Genomic DNA, 19,209 nt, shown 5'->3' with positions numbered 1-19,209 from the left:
TCAACGCGCCTATATCTCCTACCGGGCTCTTCGGATCTGCCGTCACGGGCATCGTTGACCGCTTCTCCGAGGTACAGAAAGCGACTCAAGCCATGAATCTGTTCTTGCCCCGCCGCTCTAGTTCTTCGACAGGCCGCTCTCACGAGCCTCCTGCCAGAACCGCTCAGCAGCGCCCGCCTCAGCAAGCTCAGCAGCCCCAGCGTAGACAGGGCGGCCGCCCTCGCTCTCGCTCAGACAGCCGCCGCAGACAGCCTCCTCCAGGGGGCCTCGACCCAAGATCGCGCTGAGGCCCATCAACTGAAGTCTGCCTAGCACAGCTGAGAAAAGGACGGTTTTCTCCCGCTGCGGCCGGATCGCTGTAAAAGCTTCGCCCACTGTTAGTCCCCGTTTCACCGCTGACTGCAGTAGTGTTTACCGCCACAAACAAGCCGGTTTCCCTGCCCGCTTGCGAGCGTCTAAATGCCGTTTTCACGGCTACCCAGAGAGTTCACAAAAAGAGCATAAAAGCCTCAAGTGTAATATATGTGCCCACAAGCCTGTGCTCACGTACACACACAAGCACCTTATGCCCAGGGTCTCACAGAGCCCATTCTCACGGAGCGAGCACTTCCGCTCCAGTAGCAGAGAACATAAGCACGCCCACGAGCCCGTGCGCGTGTCCCCCCTCTGCCCGCTCTGTCACACGGCCCATAAAACTCCTCTCTGAGTGTAAGTCCCGTTGCCACCCACATTATAAGCGTGCCCACACACAGTGTCTAGCCCGCGATGTGCAGCAATCAGGGCGAAATATCCATTCAACCGCTTACGAAGCGTGGGAAGCCATCCCCGGCATCTCCCCGTGGGTTTTAGCATAATAAAGAATGGTTATCGATTACAGTTTCGTCGCCGCCCGCCACGCTCGCGCGTGCGGCTCGAATCCACTGTCAGCTGCCCGCTATGAACACGCTTCGCTTAGAAATAGCCAAGCTACTGCAGAAGGGCGCTATAGAGAGAGTCCCACCATCTATGACCGAGTCGGGGTTTTTACGGCCGTTATTTTCTGGTTCCCTAGAAAGACGGCGGCCTCAGGCCGATCTTAGATCTCAGGGCTTTGAACAAAGCGCTCATTAGAGACCGTTCAAAATGCTCACAGTCAGGAAACTCCTCGCGCACGTCCGCCAGGGGGACTGGTTCATCTCTCTAGACCTGAAAGACGCATATTTTCAGATCCAGATAAGCCCTCATCACAGGCCATTCCTACGTTTCGCCTTCGAGGGCCAAGTTTATCAGTATGCCGTTCTCCCGTTCGGCCTATCCTTAGCACCCCGTACGTTCACGAAGTGCATGGATACAGTGCTCGCCCCCCTGCTAAGTCAGGGGCTGCGCATACTGAATTATCTGGACGAATGGCTGATTCTAGCAGATTCCCAGACGGAGCTGCTGTCGCACTGCACAGTTCTCCTCTACCATCTGGAAGCGCTGGGACTCTCTGGACAAAGAGCTCTCTCCAGCCCAGTCAAACTATTTCGTTCCTTGGAATAGATTTGAACGCTATCACGATGACGGCTCGCTTATCCTACACAGCGCGCGCGCCGTGTTCAGCGACTGGCCGCCTCGTTTCAGATGGGTACCCATACATCCCTGAAATCGCTTCAGAGGATGCTGGGTCATAGGGCTTCAGCCTCCGCTGTGCTGCAGCTGGGTCTTCTGCACATGCGCCCCATTCAACTCTGGTTAAAGAGCCGCGTATCCCACCACGAGTGGACGACGGGCCGCCAGATGATCAGGATTACTCAGACATGTATCACTGCACTGCAGCCATGGGCAGTAAGCGAGTGTTTTCAGAGGGGCGTTACCATGGGAACCTTCTCTCGCCGGAAAGTTATCTCGACAGACGCATCCAACTCGGGTTGGGGAGCGGTTTGCGAGGGCTCACCGGCCGCCGGCCAGTGGTCGAGCCACGAGAGTTCCTTACACATAAACTGTCTGGAAATGATCGCGGTCGAGAACGCGCTGCCATGCTTCCTCCCGCGCATAAACGGTCACCACGTCCTGATTCGCTCCGACTATATGGCCGTGGTATCATACATCAACCGTCAGGGCGGCGTCAGATCCAAGAATCTCTTCATCTGACACGCCGCATCCTATTGTGGTCCCAGAGTCACCTGCTATCGCTCAGAGCGACGCACGTGCCGGGCCATCTGAACGACGGTCCAGACAGGCTGTCCAGGAACCTGGTCTCCCCCGGAGAATGGTCTCTGCACACTCAAACAGTCCAAACACTGTGGCGCCTATTCGGCAGAGCGGAGATAGATCTTCGCGTCAGAAGAGAACGCTCACTGCCCAATATTCTTTTCATAGAGCGAGGACGCGCTAGCCCAGGATTGGCCCCGCCGCCCGCTCTATGCTTTTCCCTCGATTTCTCTGCTACCGCAGGTCATTCAGAGAATCAGGGACTCACGCCACTCGGTGCTCCTCATAGCCCCGCGCTGGGAGAATCAGATTTGGTTCCCGGAGCTAACGCGGCTGTCACAGACAGCCCCGTGGCCCATTCCAATCAGAGCAGATCTCCTCACTCAAGCCCGCGGCTCGATCTGGCATCCCCATCCACAGCGCTGGGCGCTTCATGCATGGGTGACCAACGACTACGCGTCGAATTGCCAGAAGGGGTTTTGAACACGATCAAACACGCCAGAGCGTATTCTACCAGAAAGCTCTATGCTGCAAAATGGTCTGTGTTCTCCATATGGTGCACCGACAAGAATTCGGACCCACGGACGTGCGAGGTTTCGTCTTTGCTTGTGTTCCTTCAGGAGATGCTGGATAGGGCAGGTCCCCATCCACTCTTAAGGTTTACGTGGCAGCCGTCGCGGCGTTCGCTGAACCCCGGCGCGCCCAGTCTCTGGGCAAAGACGAGCTAATCATCCGCTTCCTCAGGGGAGCCAGAAGGATGAACCCCCCTCGCCCCCCTACGGTGCCGGTCTGGGATCTTTCTATAGTTCTAGAAGCTCTGAAAGCCCCACCGTTTGAACCACTTGAGTCCGTGGAGCTAAAATACCTCTCGTTAAAAACCGTTCTTCTGACGGCTCTCGCCTCAGTAAAACGTGTGGGGGACATTCACGCGCTGTCTTCAAGCGCCGCGTGCCTAGAGTTTGGACCGAGTGACTCCATAGTCATTCTAAAGCCTAGACACGGTTATGTTCCAAAAGCGATTGGTACCCCTTTCAGGGCGCAAGTCATCTCTCTATCGGCGCTGCCTGCATCCGATAGCGAACGTGACGCTGACCGCCTCTGCCCGGTTCGGGCTATCAGAGTGTACACTACACGCGTTGCCGCGTTCAGACGCTCGGAGCAGCTGTTGGTGTCGTTCGGTGGCCGCACCAAGGGACTAGCCGCCTCGAAACAGACCCTATCCAGGTGGATAGTAGACGCGATTGCCTCTGCTTATGCCGCTAAAGACCTGCCTTGCCCTCTGGGCATCAGGGCTCATTCCACCAGAGGCATGGCCTCATCGTGGGCATGGTCCTGCGGGATTTCCATTCACGACATTTGTGTGGCTGCGGGATGGGCCTCCCCCTCCACCTTTGTCAGATTTTACAACTTGGAAGTTCCAGCCTTACAGGCTAAGATTCTGGCGGTCTAGTACTCACAGCCCTCCTATAGAAGCCGCACTATCGGGAGTTCCATCACACCGGCTCACCCCTTGTGTTCCCCTATGTGCTTATGCATTAGCCCTCACATCACGGCCCGCCTTCGCCGGCCGCCTTGGGCGTTTTTTGCACTAGATAGTAACGGCCGCTATGCTGGCCGCCGTATTATCTTCATCCACTTATAGATTCCCCCGGTGTTCCCCTGGGATGCTTAGTGGTTACTTAGCGCGCACGGCGTTGACCAGGTGTTCCCGTAGCGTAAGCTAGCTTACGCAATACGAGAGAACCTCTCGTAAGAGAACGAATCGGTTACCTAACGTAACCTCGGTTCTCTCTAGATGAGGGAACGAGTATTGCGTTCCCGGCCGTGCTTGCGCCACTAGCGTTTCGCTTCATGCTACAGAATCAACGAACGAGCTGGGAGAGCGACCTTTATACACTGTAGCCACGCCCCTTTGGCGGGCTGTGACGCAGTAAGCGAGCGCCGTCCGCTCATTGGCCGCGGACTCAGCGCCGCTCTCCCATAGGTTCGTGCATTCTCTCTGAGCGAACCAATGAGCCGCTAGCTAGCCCGCTCATGGTCTGCCTCAGAGGAGACTGCGTTGACAATGATTACAAAATTATGGAATAATTTTTTGGCTTCAACTTCTCAGCAAAGATGAATCTTTCCCGTAGCGTAAGCTAGCTTACGCAATACTCGTTCCCTCATCTAGAGAGAACCGAGGTTACGTTAGGTAACCGATTCGTTTCCTTGGGTAAAATCTCAATTTTCTCGCGATTTAAATGTTGTTTGAAACATTTGGAATATTGTGAGTTCTCATCATAACTAAATATATAACACTAGCTTTGTGATTTTGGGATATTTGAATGCAAAAATCTTAGGTATTCCACCTTTAAACACTGCCTCAAAAACACTTCATGCTCTCTTGAACACTTGGGCCAAATACAAGAAATACATGAAGCAAGTGGTCAAGAGCAAAGACTGTGTGGATATTTGACAAGGCCAATGTTTTTAGACGCATTGAATGATTCAATGACTCACTGAAACAATCTGTGTTTTTGAACTAATCATTCGCCTGAATGATTCAGTGGCTCGCTCATAAAAGCAGTCATGTAACTTGCAGAAATAGTGAGCCTGTTTAATTCAAACGAAATTCACATGAATTCCTGTCATGTTATAATTATGACTTCCAAATGCATCTGAATGAATATGAAAGGCAACATGAGTGCAAATGTTTTCAAACAAAAACAATAATTTAATGACTGATTAAAAGTCTATTAGATTTTTCATGCTGGTTTTTGTTGTTGTTTTTTGGTGTACATTACACTTGAAATCAGATGTTAATAATGGCTAAGGGTCTGGGTTGCATTTATTAAGTCAGTTTAAGGTTAATAAGTGCAGGAAATTCAATCATATTTACACTGTAAACAATATTATGCCCTTCAGCCAGTCACTTAACCCCATGACACTGTCCCTGCAATTAATGCTCTGAAAATTGATTTAAATTTACATTCATTTGTCAATGTGATTATGCAAGAATTAATTGGAGATGTGCTCTCTGTTGAAAGTCTTGATCTTCAGTCATGCCTTAAGTACATTATATATTGAGCCACTTTCAGTGTATCTATTTTTTGACTTGATGAAGATGAGGAGGAAGGTGTATCCTCTGTATACTGCTAGATTATCTCCCATAGGACAAATTAACATAATAATAGGTTAGTATTAACCCTTGATAATCCTTTTCTTCAGGTGTTCATCAAATTAAACAGTTTGAGAGCATGCAGAAATACCCACCCAGTCTTTGATGAAAGATATTTGCTGCTAACATCATACCGTTACACAACCATATATATATATTAAACAGTATTTTTGAAAAACAGAAATGAAGGTCTCTAAACTTCCGCCCCAACTATGTACTCTGTGGTGTGTCTGCTTTGAATTATATATTTACCCAGATGAGAGAGATGCCCATGTATTCTGAGCTACACAACCACTTTAGTATAACTTATTGAAGACATAGAGACTGAAGAACCATAAGAGGTTACCGGTGCAAGGTGCTCTTTGGGTAACTCTATGTTTACACATTGTCACTCAGATCCCTCTGATTTTAATGTTAGTGTCCTGTACAGATGACAAAGATGTCAAAATTTTCCTAGACAACCAAGACTCGTGAAAACAATTAAAAACGCTGTATTCTGAATGCCAGGCCAGTAGTTGGCGATGTTACGGTGAAAAGAAGCAATACACTACTATGTTGAACACGTACATTTTTACAATTTTGCGTTTTTGTAGTTCAAATGGAGACGATAACTCGTTTTCAAAAACGTGCACTTTAAATGAACAGCCAAATATAAGAAGTTTCCCGTTTTTGATTGAAAATGCATGGTGTCGTGTAAACGGCCCCTAAAATGGTAAGACTGGGGTGCGTTTCCCAAAAGCATCGTTAGCCAACTATGGTCGCAGGTTGGTTGCACTTTCCATTGAACTCTATTGGTAACGACGGAATTCTTGCGACCATAGTTGGCTAACGATGCTTTCGGGAAACACACCCCTGGTTGACTGGTTGGTTGGTTGAGTGAGTGACATATTTCAAAACTCTTAGTCCAGTTCAGAATTTTCTCATCTAACTATTGAGTATTTTACATTAAATGCATTTATCAAGATATGTTTTAGTCATTTGTACTTGGAAAGAATCTTTCTCGAGTTCCTTGTAATTTATTTCTCCGTCAGCATGTCAAAGTTTGAGTGATCGCAATTCTAACTCGGATCTTAAAGCAATGTGCAAATTTACAGGGACAAAAACATTCCACATGATGAAAAGAGAGAGAGAGAGAGAGAGAGAGAGAGAGAGAGAGAGAGAGAGATAGAGAGATAGAGAGATATATAAGGTCTTGTATTGTTGTATATGCAGATGGCGTTCTCACAATGTATTTTAACTTTCCAGGAACATTGTGGTGAGGATGACGAGTGTCCACTTTAGTTGATGAGTGAGTTTGAACAAATACACTGACTTTGATAAATATTACCTAGACAAACATTTTTTGGCACAGTAAAACATAGATTTAGGGCCATTTTTCCTTATATCAGTGCAATCAAATATGTGAAAGTGGTTGATGTATCGTGAAGTTCTACATTTCAAACTTTTTGAATGATTGAAGCCATCAGATTAACTGAGGTGTAATGGGCTATCTATCAGATTAGATTAGGCACACTTAATCTTTTACCCATCCTTTCCAACAGAGCAAAGTACATTTATAACTTTGAATTAAATCTTCCCTTTAAATCTTATGACTTCCACTTCAACCTTTTATTAACTCTTCAATAAGTAAATCCACTTCCCAACTTATACTCTCCGACAACAATGCCATTGAAATAAACAGAACTACTGCAAAAATGGAGGCTCCACGCTTGTTTCTGGCACATGATTGACGTTATATAAGGAAAAAACTTTTAGCTTCGGTTACAGAAGTGCAAGCCAAAATCCACTGCATTTAGAGCTTAAACATCTCATGAACATGTCAAATCAAACAGGGAATTGCAAAGCAACGCGCTACAATTGATGCTTCAGTACAACATCATCATGCATCTGTTCTGAAAGACAAATGTTTCAGTTTATGTTGTTTACTTTAATGTGTTCAGTGTAGACAGCCTTAAATAGATGTGGCGAGCCATTAAAAAAAATGCAACCTGCCAGATACGTTGGATTGGTTTGCTCTAGACAGAACACGAGTGACTCGCATATAATTCACCCATCCAACATATCTGTTCCAGGTGCATATTTTGTTATGTGTCATGATGCTTACTCATGACAAACAGCAACACAGCTAAAAGTATTCCTAATATGTTAGACATTTAATTTTTATTTACCTGTTGAGACAGGCCTTCATAAGCCCCGGTAAGAGCTCTATATTGTGATGTTGAGGTGGGGAGGTGCAACACACAAAAGGGCCGTTTGCAAAATATGCTTTATTTTTGTAATTACGCTTGGTGCCATAGTGTAGCAGAAACGACATATTTCACCTTTAAGATTTCATCTGAAATGCTCACATTTCCCATCTCGAAATGGTTTTAATTTATGCTGTCCTTTTTGTTCTAGCACATAAATATTGATATACTCTGTGGTCTCTGACACACAGGAAATTGACATGACTAATCTGCAAATTGGATTAAGCCAAAAAATACACGTTCATTCCTCTTGTGCTCATCTTGGTGTGAAATTAGTAAAAAACGTAATCACTGATGAATCAACCAAAGGTCAATTAGTTGAGTACCTGTTTGACATTAAAGATATTTAGTCGATTAGTTACAGTGTAAGGTGGCTCGGGTGACCGATTGGCTGGAAACAGATAACTGCGAGATATTGACTGTGCGAAGGAAACACTCGGATTCAGCCAGGGGTCTAATTAAGAGAGTCAATCAGGGGTGCTTTTCTGAATACTGATTGCCAACACATTACAGTAACACATTAATGTCCAGGGAAATGCAGCATGTCTGAAGTCTTTATGTCATTGTTTAATTGAGTTGAGTTCCATAAGGAGGTTCAGAGACACTAAACTGGCCTTGGTAAGAGATTATACATAATAGGTGTCTTTTTGTTTTCAAGCTTTTTTTTGGACAGTAGAGAGGAAATATGAAATCATTGAGAGATAGAATGCACAATTTCAAGTGTGATATTGCTTTAAAGCGGCTATTAGAATTCAGAAACCCTTGTTATTAGTGATACCAGTGGCTGTTAACTAGTGATCGACCGATATATCGGCCGGCCGATATATCGGGCCGATATTTGCGTTTTTTTTTACGTGTATCGGAATCGGCCGATACGCGACTGCTGCGTTCGCCGATAGTTTTTCCCGGGACAGAAAAATTTACTTTTTAAGTAAAAATTTACTTTTTAAGTTACTTTTAAAATGAAGTACATAGTTTATCTACTTGTTCTTGTTCTACCTCACGTTTTTACTATTTGTTAAATATTGTTTTTTTAAAGTTAAATAAATGTTACTTTTGTTAAATCAAGACCTGTAACATTTGTTAACATCATGTCATTTTCATGAAGTAAATTTAGCGGGCAAAATGTATCGGCTCCAAATATCGGCTCAAGAAAATCGGCAGCCCGTATCGGTCATCGGCTAAGGCTGATGGGAAAAAAAACAGTATCGGTATCGGCACTAAAACATCCATATCGTTTGATCCCGACTGTTAACTGAATGGCAGCCAGAAGCGAATTGCTCTTGCTCACGCTCGTGCACACATGAAGCACAAGAGACTGAACATGATTTAATGCCACCATATACTCATGGTAAAGTTCTTTTTCATTCTTTGCTTAGAAGTACAAATATGCTGGAAATACATTTGCAGCATTTAGGCATGATGTGAGGGTATAAACAAAAAAATGAATAAGTTCAACAGAATAGTTAGCCCTCAATCAGGTCATGGGTTCTATACGACCCCAATCGACTTTTACTTAATAAAAAAAAAAGGTTCCCTTCATCTCAGTGGAATAAGATTTTGTGACTTTTCATACATTATCCATCTATACACACACACACACACACAAAAAAAAAAAAAAAAAAACTGAGCTTGATTCAGTTGTTCTGAAGGTATGTAAAAAAAAATATATATATATATATACCCCACATTGAAATGAATGGGAAATGTGAAAAAAGCTAAATATATTTTCTTCATATGTCAAAAAAAAAAAAAAATCCAGCATAAATCTGAAAATTTACACAGAAATGAAGGCCTAGTACTAGAGCATAAATGCAATGTATCATAAAAAAAAATAATATTTCATATGCAAGCTAATGGTGTAGTTGAGGAATTGTGTGGTATATGGATACAAAAGTACTTTATATCTCCAAAAACACAGCATTAATGAATAGATGAGAAGAAAACAAAAAAATATATATATTATTTGTATGATTAAAAATGTATATTTTTTGTACAATTACTCAATCAATTGTTGGGGTCGTAGACGCCGAAGCCTAGGAGTGTAAACAGGAAACGAAGGCCATTTGAAGGTTAATGTCAGAAAACTAAATGCGTTGCATGGAGGCAAAAGAATTATGCCGTAAATGTCATGTGACTAATGACATCATGACAATGATTGTAGACGACACCCCTTCACTAGCAACTATGGGGCAGCAGACTGGGAAAAAGAGTTCACTTTTAATAGCCCTCCAATAAATTGGGCCCTAGCAAAATATTTGATATGTAGCAATGATACGCTTACCATTTATAAAAGCTGCTTATAATTGAATTGGAAAATCTGTTTTTGCCCCCAGAGAGTGTACGTCATATTTCAGCATGACCATTATGACCAGCCAAACTCTGATCCCTTGAGATTAAATAAACCCATAGCACTGCTTTTATGATGACATCATGTGAAAATGCATGGAAGTGAATTCTACTGACCTTGTCTGTGTGACAATAAATATTTTCCTTTTTTTTATTATTATTATTAAATTCTCCAGCATAAAAAGAATGAACTTGAACACAGTTCAATACGCATGCTAACCGCAAGGTCACGGCTCCGACAGGTTATGTGACTGTTTGATATCAATGTGATGAAAATTACGTAATGCAAGGACAAGGTGATGCAATGCAATATCGATGCACAATCAAAGTTTCTAGACTTTTTCTACGATTACCCTTCTACTAAAAGGCTTATAGCTCCCCTCCACTGCAACCGTGCATTTGCAGCTCTCCGTATTACTATTCATGCTCCGATGAAAATAGAAAAGCCCATTTTTATTAGTAGAAATGTCTTTATGCCGCTATCATTTATTCAGGTTTCTCTTTGAAAAAGAACATGAAAAAGTGCTTTAGCTCCGTTGTTTTAACCCCATCAAAGGACACATGTCTTCCCACAGTATCTACAATGAAAGTGACTTATGAGAGAGAACTGCATGTGTATATGAAAGAATGCATTTAATGTCGTCTAATGACAGTGATGCACGCTGACCCTTCGAGTTTCAAGGTGAAAGGCCTTTGCCAGCTGAACCGACTCGTCTCACCGCCTCTGACAGCTCCGAGAATGAGCTACAGAGAAGATCTACGGGAATCGGATGTTGCTCTGTTATCCAAACAACCTTTGTGGCTCGTCGCCCTGTTCTGTTTGTCAAAGATACAGTGCTTTGACAGAACTCCAAGGAAATGCTTTAAAGGACTTGCACTGAAAGACGTGCTGTCATTCACTCTAGTGCAGGAGTGGGCGTTCAGGAAACCGCTGACTTTGTACAGCATTTTTATTTATTTGCGTATTTGAAATGTGGGGACAGAGTAAGTGTGGAATATACTTTGTAATTTAGTGTTACATTTGACAGTCACCACTTTGATAATGTATTGTAATGAACTTCAAATTTGTCAGGGAGAAACCTTCAGTGGGAATCTCTTGTGAAAGTACACATTTTCAGTCAATTTTGATTATTTAATGAAATGGCGCTTGCATTAACGAAATATTTCATGAATTACAATTGGGACGGTTGTAAAAATTTTTATTTTGGGGGACTTAAAGTCACATTATGTTTTTACCTTAAATATTATATTTAAAAAAAAAACGTAACAACTAAATTAGCTTATTACCTCAACATGTATAAGTATTTTTAAATATTATTATTTGGATGGTAATATTCTTTTTTTTATTTAAACAACTTAACATTTTAGCTGGCTGTTACAATGTATTTATGTATTTATGCCTGAAGAATCTATTAATTTCGACAAATGTATCAATAAATTTGGAATAGCATACATTTTTATTAATGTGTTAGGCCCTGTTTACTCAAGAACGCTCGCGGGTGAAAAAGTAAAAATATTTTATCGGATGTGCCTTTCGTTTACACGGCGACGCCGTTTTTGGGGCTTAAAAACGCAAAAAAGTGAAACCACCCTCCAGAGTGGAAATCATTCCCGTGTAAAGGGTAAAAACGCGAAAGTCTGCTTGACAGTGAAGATTGTACGCAGGCGCACCAACTTGGTGTGGTTGTGTGGCAGTTCTCCACATTGCCACCTAGCTGCCTGGAGTGCATACTACATTGAATTTCACACACTTTTGCGTCACCATGTGCACGCTGATTTCCCACCCAAAACTCCAAAACGCTTGTCTGAACGAAAAATAATAAGTGATAACGCAACGCCACTTTTGCTTTTTCTCTTCAAAATCATTTCCATGTAAACATAGCCTCAATGTTTACATGTTGTATTATACATTATTGCAAATGTTTACAGTCTGTCGGTCTACATTGATTATTAATTAAGTGATATTTTGCTTTCAAAACGGGTAAAAATAAGAGGTAACTTTTACATTAGATAAATAAAACTGCCACAGCACTGTAAAAAATGATATGATCAGTAAGTAATGATAACTTTTTTTTTACATTGCTTTAACTCATCAAAATAAGTTAAGCAAATTTTTTTTAATATTTTATACCAGATTGATTTTTTTTTTTAAAAGTCAGTTAAGTTGAAAGGACTTAAACATCCAAGTTGATTGTATGTAAAAATTTAAGGCAGCAACTTTTTTCACAGTGTGTGTAGCTATGCAGTTTTTTTTTTTGAGCTCTAAGTAGTTTTGGGTGGATGCGATTCAAAACAGACCATCTCTAATAGTCTCTGTGATTGGGTCTCAGGGTATGGCTTGGATCTCTTCTTCAGAATAAGAACATGATATTTTGCTGTCATTTTATCGTATTTAAATTACGGTTCATTTTGAGAAAATATGCTGTTTACAATCAGATTGACGTCCATATTTGGTGATTTTGAAATGTTATAAAACATCACCTCAAACAAGAATCTAAATCTAAAAAGGAAGAAGGCAAGAACCAATTTATCTTGCATCAGAATTTAAAAAAAAAATGTTTTGGAGGCATACTGCAGTTGTTTACATGCTCGTCTGTCTGCTTCCACCTCTATAGGAGAACTTGACCTTCACACTGTCTCCTGCGATTGACAGGCAACACAAAGTCAAGCCCAACTAATTAGATTAAGAAACATAGATCCGTGCAGGCAGTGGATGTGACAGGCACATTGATCAATCTGCTATGCATCCCTGTGAGAGACTCTGCATTCGGGGATACTATAAAGCACAGAACTGGCCGTTTGAAAAACATGTAGATAATGGGCATGCATAGGAATCCAGCATTGTGGATGCACTGGAGGCTAAACAGATTACTGATACCTGACAGAAGCCTATTACAATATGCTGGGGAAGTGAGCTCACTTTCACACTGTATATAAAGCACTTTAATGTAAGCTGTTCTGAATAAGAGCATCAGCTTAATGCTTTAAAGCAACACCAAGTAACTTTTCCTCTGCGGTCGCCCTACAGGTTGGAAGCGGAATTGTCCATTACCGCTGTCGTAAATAATTTAGCCTACCGTCGCGCACACGCTCGTTGTTTATCCAGCACCGGCATTGGGATGAACGATGTCCACAGACAAGGTTGAGTATGTTGAATTATTTCATGAAAGTATGATGTATTGCGACATCAGAAACGAAGAAAAACAAAATAATGACTATTGTAACGCTTGACGCAAAGCAAGTCAAATTTGTAGTTTTCTTATGTCTCATTAATACTACTGAAACGTGACCCGATCTGGCAATCATAGCGTGGTTATAGCAGATATAGGACTGTGACGTAAATCCAGAAGTGCCTTTCACCCTGTTATGATTTAATGAACATCTGAAATGATTTTGGAAACCAATTATTTTAAGGTAAAAAATCTTACTTATTGTTTCTTTATATGTAAACAGCTTTAGATAAGTATATGTAAATTTAAAGAGTGCAGCAGTTACTGTGAGTGTGTAAAGCTGTGATACAGGTATTTTTATGTTGAAATGACAGTTTAAAGACACAGACAAGATGTCATGTTTCAATATAAGGTTCAGTTTTTCAAAGATGAGCTACAGTATTACTCAATATTGATTAGAATCCGAGAATCCTACTTTGGAGCAAAAACAGCTGACGATATTTACTTGCGAAATGTGCATGCGAAATAAACACAAATAAAAAAATGAGGCAGTTACATCACATTTTTTTAAGATAAGAAATTCAAAGTTTGATTAAGCAGAACATTATAACACTTAGCATTTACTCTCCCTTTTGAGTGTTGTGACAAAGCATGCATGGGAAATAGAAATCCCAGCCCAGTTTCAGTTAAATTTAAGTTAGTCCAAATTAAAAGAAACAAGCTCATAAAACTCAAAATAATGAAACAAATTTAGATTACTTAAAATGTGTAAGTTATGTGAACTCAAAAGAAAAAAAAGCTCTAAATACTCAAACAAGTTAATTTGCTTGACCTAATTTGTTTAATTTAAGTTGGCTCTACTCAAACCAATTAATTATTTTGAGTGTTAGGGTTTACAGTGCACAATTAGTATTGCGCATAATTATTGTTAAATAGTTATTGTATATTCAAACTTTTTACTCATGTATGCATGTACATGAACTATTGATGTGTTTTATTATAATGCATTTAATGGTTACATAATGTTCGGCCTTTTTAAAGGGTAACTAAACCCTAAATCAACTTTTTTTAGTTAATGATCTGTAAGAACGTGGCTTTATTAGTGATTCAAGTAATTTCTTTGACATTTGGGTATAAAGTATTTTAATTCTACAATATGGTGTATTGTAGAATTCAATACACCATAACGTCTGAATGCTGCCCTCTTCAGTTTAAAACGATGGCTACTGCAGTTGAATTTTCCTATTGGATGTTTGCGGTTCTTCGTGACTTACGCAGGTTTCAGCTCACCACCCCTGAGCTACAGCTACCACGCCCTCAGCAGTTTAAAAATCATCTTGTTTCGTCAACCACTGAAAATCAAGAGTTGGAATTACGAGTATTGAAAACGATCAGGATAAAGAATTGTAGCATATTTAGCATAGCATTTAGATGGGTATTTTGATTATTATTCCCTCGGTTCGTCCCCTCTATGTCCGCTGGGGTCTGCCCATTTTTTCAGCATTTTTCAAATATTGCCAGTGGGTGGAGTCCGGCTCTGACCAGGAGTTTAGTTACCCTTTAAATATGAAAAACAATAGTACTGTACATGTTTTTGTAGCTTTTGAAATGACTCAATCTGTCAATTATTGCATAAAACATTATTCTAAACTCACAATGCAAAAGCAAACTTAAAAACATTGTAACATGGAATAAAGAAAGAGCATTTTTTAAGCAAATAATTCATCCTTGGTGCGTAATTGAAAGTAGTCCATGATAGCCATGAAGAAATGTTTGATGCAATGACTGGAATGTTTGATTTCTGCTCTGATCAAAAGGCCAATTAAGCTATTTACAGTCAGTATAAATTGTTTGTAGAGTTCAGATGTAAAGGGCACCATGCGTCTGCCTGTCCTGACAACGAATCATTGTATTTGCAGTCTGAATTAAGCTGTGATACATCATTTGTCCAGGGCTAGAATGCAGCAAAAACATTTCCAAACCTATCAGGCCACATTTTTATATAATAATTGTAGGAAAATGTATGTAGGAAAAGCAGAATAGCAACACAGTCCAAACCCCTATAGCAGACAGGGAAAGTCTATTTCACCCATTTAAGAACCCTCCAAAAACAACTGATCACTGGATCTACTAATATATATATATATATATATATATATATATATATATATATATATATATTTGGACAGAAAACATGGCCAATGTGCTATGGAGAAACAATGGTCTTTTCAGCCAGATCTGTAATAACGACATCTACCACCAGGGGCCAGCGTCTGTGACATGCTAAATGCGCTGAAATAGTATTTAAATGAAGTCATCATTCTTTTCAGCACAAACACAAACCTTATGTTAATTCGGCTCATTACGATCGTGTCTCATTCACAGAACTCCGTGCAATTAGCATCATATTGTTGCCCACTGAAGGCAGGGAGTAAACGAAATGTAATATTTACTTTTTCTATTGATCATAGCAGCACAAATTCAACAAAAGATCAAAATAACAGCTAAGAGTGCAATAGCTGAGCATCAAATTCAAATTTTCAGCATTTTAAAGAGCAGAGTGACCGCAAACTGACCAGCAACATAGGAACTAAGTTGTGCAAATTGCATTCAGCACAAAATGTAGTGAATTGTGTGAAGGCAAACACTGTGTGCAGGCAGACCGCTTGTGGTGGTGGTACAATTCATTGTTAGAAAATCATCAAATGTTTTCCAATGGACCCTTTTCACAGTCTGTGTTGGTGCATTTCCACAGTTATCAACATTGCAAATCTAGAAAGGTTTTCATATTTTCACTTATATAAAAAAATATACATGGATAACACTATACATTGTGTTATTGTTGTGTCAAGATTACACGATTTTAGCCCGATTTTGGCGCGATCCGTTTGACGTAGGGCGTCGTGGGGATTCGTAAACGACAACACGCGTTGGGACGCAAGATTCGATCGTATCATCTCGTATAGTGTGACATAGTGGGTGAAAACCTACGTTGCGTCTGCGATGCTTTACGACATCACGACAAAAAGACTAGCATGCTTAATTTTTTTAACAGTTGTCCACGACGATTCGGTCACATGTATGAGGTTGACCAATAGGAGCACAGAAGCTTTTCTGTAACGTTACACAACTTTCAAAAATGGCAAAACGGAAGAGAGACGATGGTGCTAACGTTAAAACTAAAAGTAAAATATATATATATATATATATATATATATATATATATATATAAAAACAACAATATTTTACCTCAAGTTCTCTTTGGAGGATTGACAGCCCATACTGTCCTCTTCGAGCAATCCAGGAACATGTCCATTGTTGGGTTTTATTTCTTTTTTTAATTTTTTCCTGAACACAGGACAGCCAATACAACACTCACCGCTTCATCCATTGTTTGTTTACGTTGATTTCTGGAAGTCACTCACTTCTAATTTTGCCTTCTCGGTGACATCACGCGTGCCGTTAAAGACGGCATGCGATGACTGGTCAGGAAGCAACGTGTAGTCTGACATGTGTTTCGACCACGACACGACAAGATTTTAGGAGTCAAAATCGTGTAATCTGACACAGTGACTATCGTAACAGACAAAAAAAAAAAAAATTAATCTTAACCAGGCATTATATTACCTTGGCAGTGAATGGCACAAAAATTAAAATAATTACAACTCCTGATATGGTGTTTCTTATACTGCGGCCGAGGGAGTGACATCGTTCTTTCTTCTGACTGTTGTAATCTCTCTATATTTTTCCCTCTTTTTGAAAATCATGTAATTTTTACTTAGGACTAGGTATTACAATCCCTAACGATTCCTCATAGCACTGGCCTTGAACGATTCAGCACCATGAAGAAGTCTTCTTATCTGGATCTTCACACTTTAAGGCAGGCTAACCACAGGCTGATGTGTTGCATGGTGACTAAATTGGTCATTTGGCCCACAGTCTCCTTTCGTTTCAGCCATAGCCAGTGACTACTTCCTTCGGTGAAAGTGGCAAGTTCCTTAATTACTTTCCACTGGGCCTGGCCTCTAATATCCGCTTCCTTCAGCAGCCTTATGTTGGAACTGGCAACAAAGCCCCTGCATCCCACGTCCACTGGACGTACCTTCCAGCTTATATACCTTCCAGCCCAACTGCTCTCCTTCAGTGGCCAATGTGGCATACCACAGCTTCTTTCCCTTCATAAGCCTCCTCGAAAGCCTCCTCCCAAGGGACTGTCGGTTCCACGATGAAGACACAATGGCAGGAGTCAGACCAGTGCAATTTGGTCACTGTGATTTCTGGTGGAAAGGTTAGCCTCTGCTTTTGGTTGACACGCATTTCCCAGTACCTAGCTATATTCAGCTGGCAAGAGTCAGGGGATGAAGGCTTAGTGCTCTGTTTCTCTCCTTCCCGGATAAAAGGTGTTAATTGCGGGAAGACAGTCTGGGCATCTAGGGAAATGCCGCTGATTGAAACCCTCTTGTCCTCTAGTGCTGTAGCACCTCAATACCTGTTTAGGATGCCAAGTGTATCTCCCTTGGGTTGAGCTGTTCTTAAAACCCACAAGGATGTGCTTGAGGGTTGCTGGAGATGCACACTAGTGACAGGCTGGTTCCTCTCCATACCAAAGATGTAGGTTTGTTGGAGAGGGCAGAACAGCATGTGTGGACCTGTTCGTGTCCATGTTTCTCAGGTCACTCCATGTGATTTTACGCCATTCCACCTCATCCAGCTACCTTGCTGGGCTTGTGAGACCGCTCTGGCACATCTGGCTGCTTCCTCCTGGCGGCGCACCTCCTTCATCATCAGTTGCCTCTGTTCGTGTAGCCTTTTGCCATGTGGGTGTTGTTCCTAAACCAAGTCCCCCCTGCCATATTGGACTTGCCCCACAATGCCCCGATGTCTTCGTTTACGCTACTTCCAGAGATGGATCTCATTTCCACCCAATTGCTAGGGTCAGGAAGTTTCTAATAAAGGGGTCACGAGATTCCTTGAGTGTCATCTCCAGTCTAGCTTTCACGCATTGACTGTATACTCCTCCACATGGCTTGATTTAGGCAGAGAGAAGGCTCCATTCCCATACAGGATACTGCTTAGGCAACTTTGTAGCTGAGGCGTCTGAAGTAGTTAAAGAGGGCGACAATGTAACTACAAAAGTATGCAGATGCCAGAACATTGAATAACTTTGCTACATAAAACCAAAAGGAAAATTGCCTTGGCCAACAAATTTCACATTTCTTTAGCATAATCAATATACCGGAGCACTGGAAGTTGTGACTTTGTGAAACAGACTATCCTTACCTAAAATGTTGCTACAGTAGCTTATTGATGCTAGAAAGCCTGTGCACTTGGCAATTGTGATAAAAAAAATTAAAAATTCATCATTTCAATCCATTTTCACGTTCATCTTGACTAAGGGAGCATGATAGTCCAGGTAAGGGAGTGATGCCCCCGAACCAACCCCCCAAGACATTTAATTCCCCTCAAATGTGAAAAGGGTCCATTTATTAAATCAGCTAGCAAATGAGCAATGCATTTTATTTTATTTTAAATCACATGAGTGAAGGCTTAGTAATGTGTTGTTGCTGCAGTCCACACGTCCTCTTTTAGATGGTACACACTCACTGAGCAGACATGTAGTCGAGCTGTCAGACACACACAGCAGGCAAAGCCCCCGAGGGTTACAGCCCTGGAGTGGAGCTCCCATCCCCAGTGCATTCTAATAAGCTCTCGGCAGCCTGACTCTGCAAACCAAGGTTAATCTAGGTGTCAACACCTGTCGTCAGAATTGGATATTGCTTTGGGGTGACATGAGCAAGCACCACATACACTTATAGTTCCCCAACGTGACTTTTCCTTTGTTCCCATTTTCTATATTTTCTGTTCTATATTTACCAGTTCTAGAAAGAGTTACACTGAATGAATTTAACACTTGATTATGGTGCAACTCTACTGTGTGCAATAATTCATACTATCCTATCATCACTAATCTAGATAAACTGCTTCTAAATGGGGTTCGCTCTCTTGAGAGCAATTTTCACCTGCCAAACTAACCATTAAATATGATTATATGATATGCATCAACTGGTTACTTGTGCCAACGGTATCCTCTAAAACTTTTAACACTGAGCCTATG

General features: G+C 41.6%; 1 long non-coding RNA gene across 2 annotated transcripts in view; it reads left to right on the top strand.

The window, feature by feature from the left end:
* LOC148998488 (uncharacterized) overlaps positions 1 to 19,209 on the top strand; it is a 114,896-nt gene that overhangs the window by 47,062 nt on the left and 48,625 nt on the right. The gene's annotated exons all lie outside the window — the stretch shown is intronic.

This window comes from Pimephales promelas, chromosome 1, assembly GCF_988280905.1.
Source record: "Pimephales promelas chromosome 1, fPimPro1.hap1.1, whole genome shotgun sequence".
NCBI classification, from domain to species: Eukaryota; Metazoa; Chordata; class Actinopteri; order Cypriniformes; family Leuciscidae; genus Pimephales; species Pimephales promelas.
Note: the sequence above shows the minus strand (reverse complement) of the source record. Positions and strands in the feature narration are given on the sequence as shown.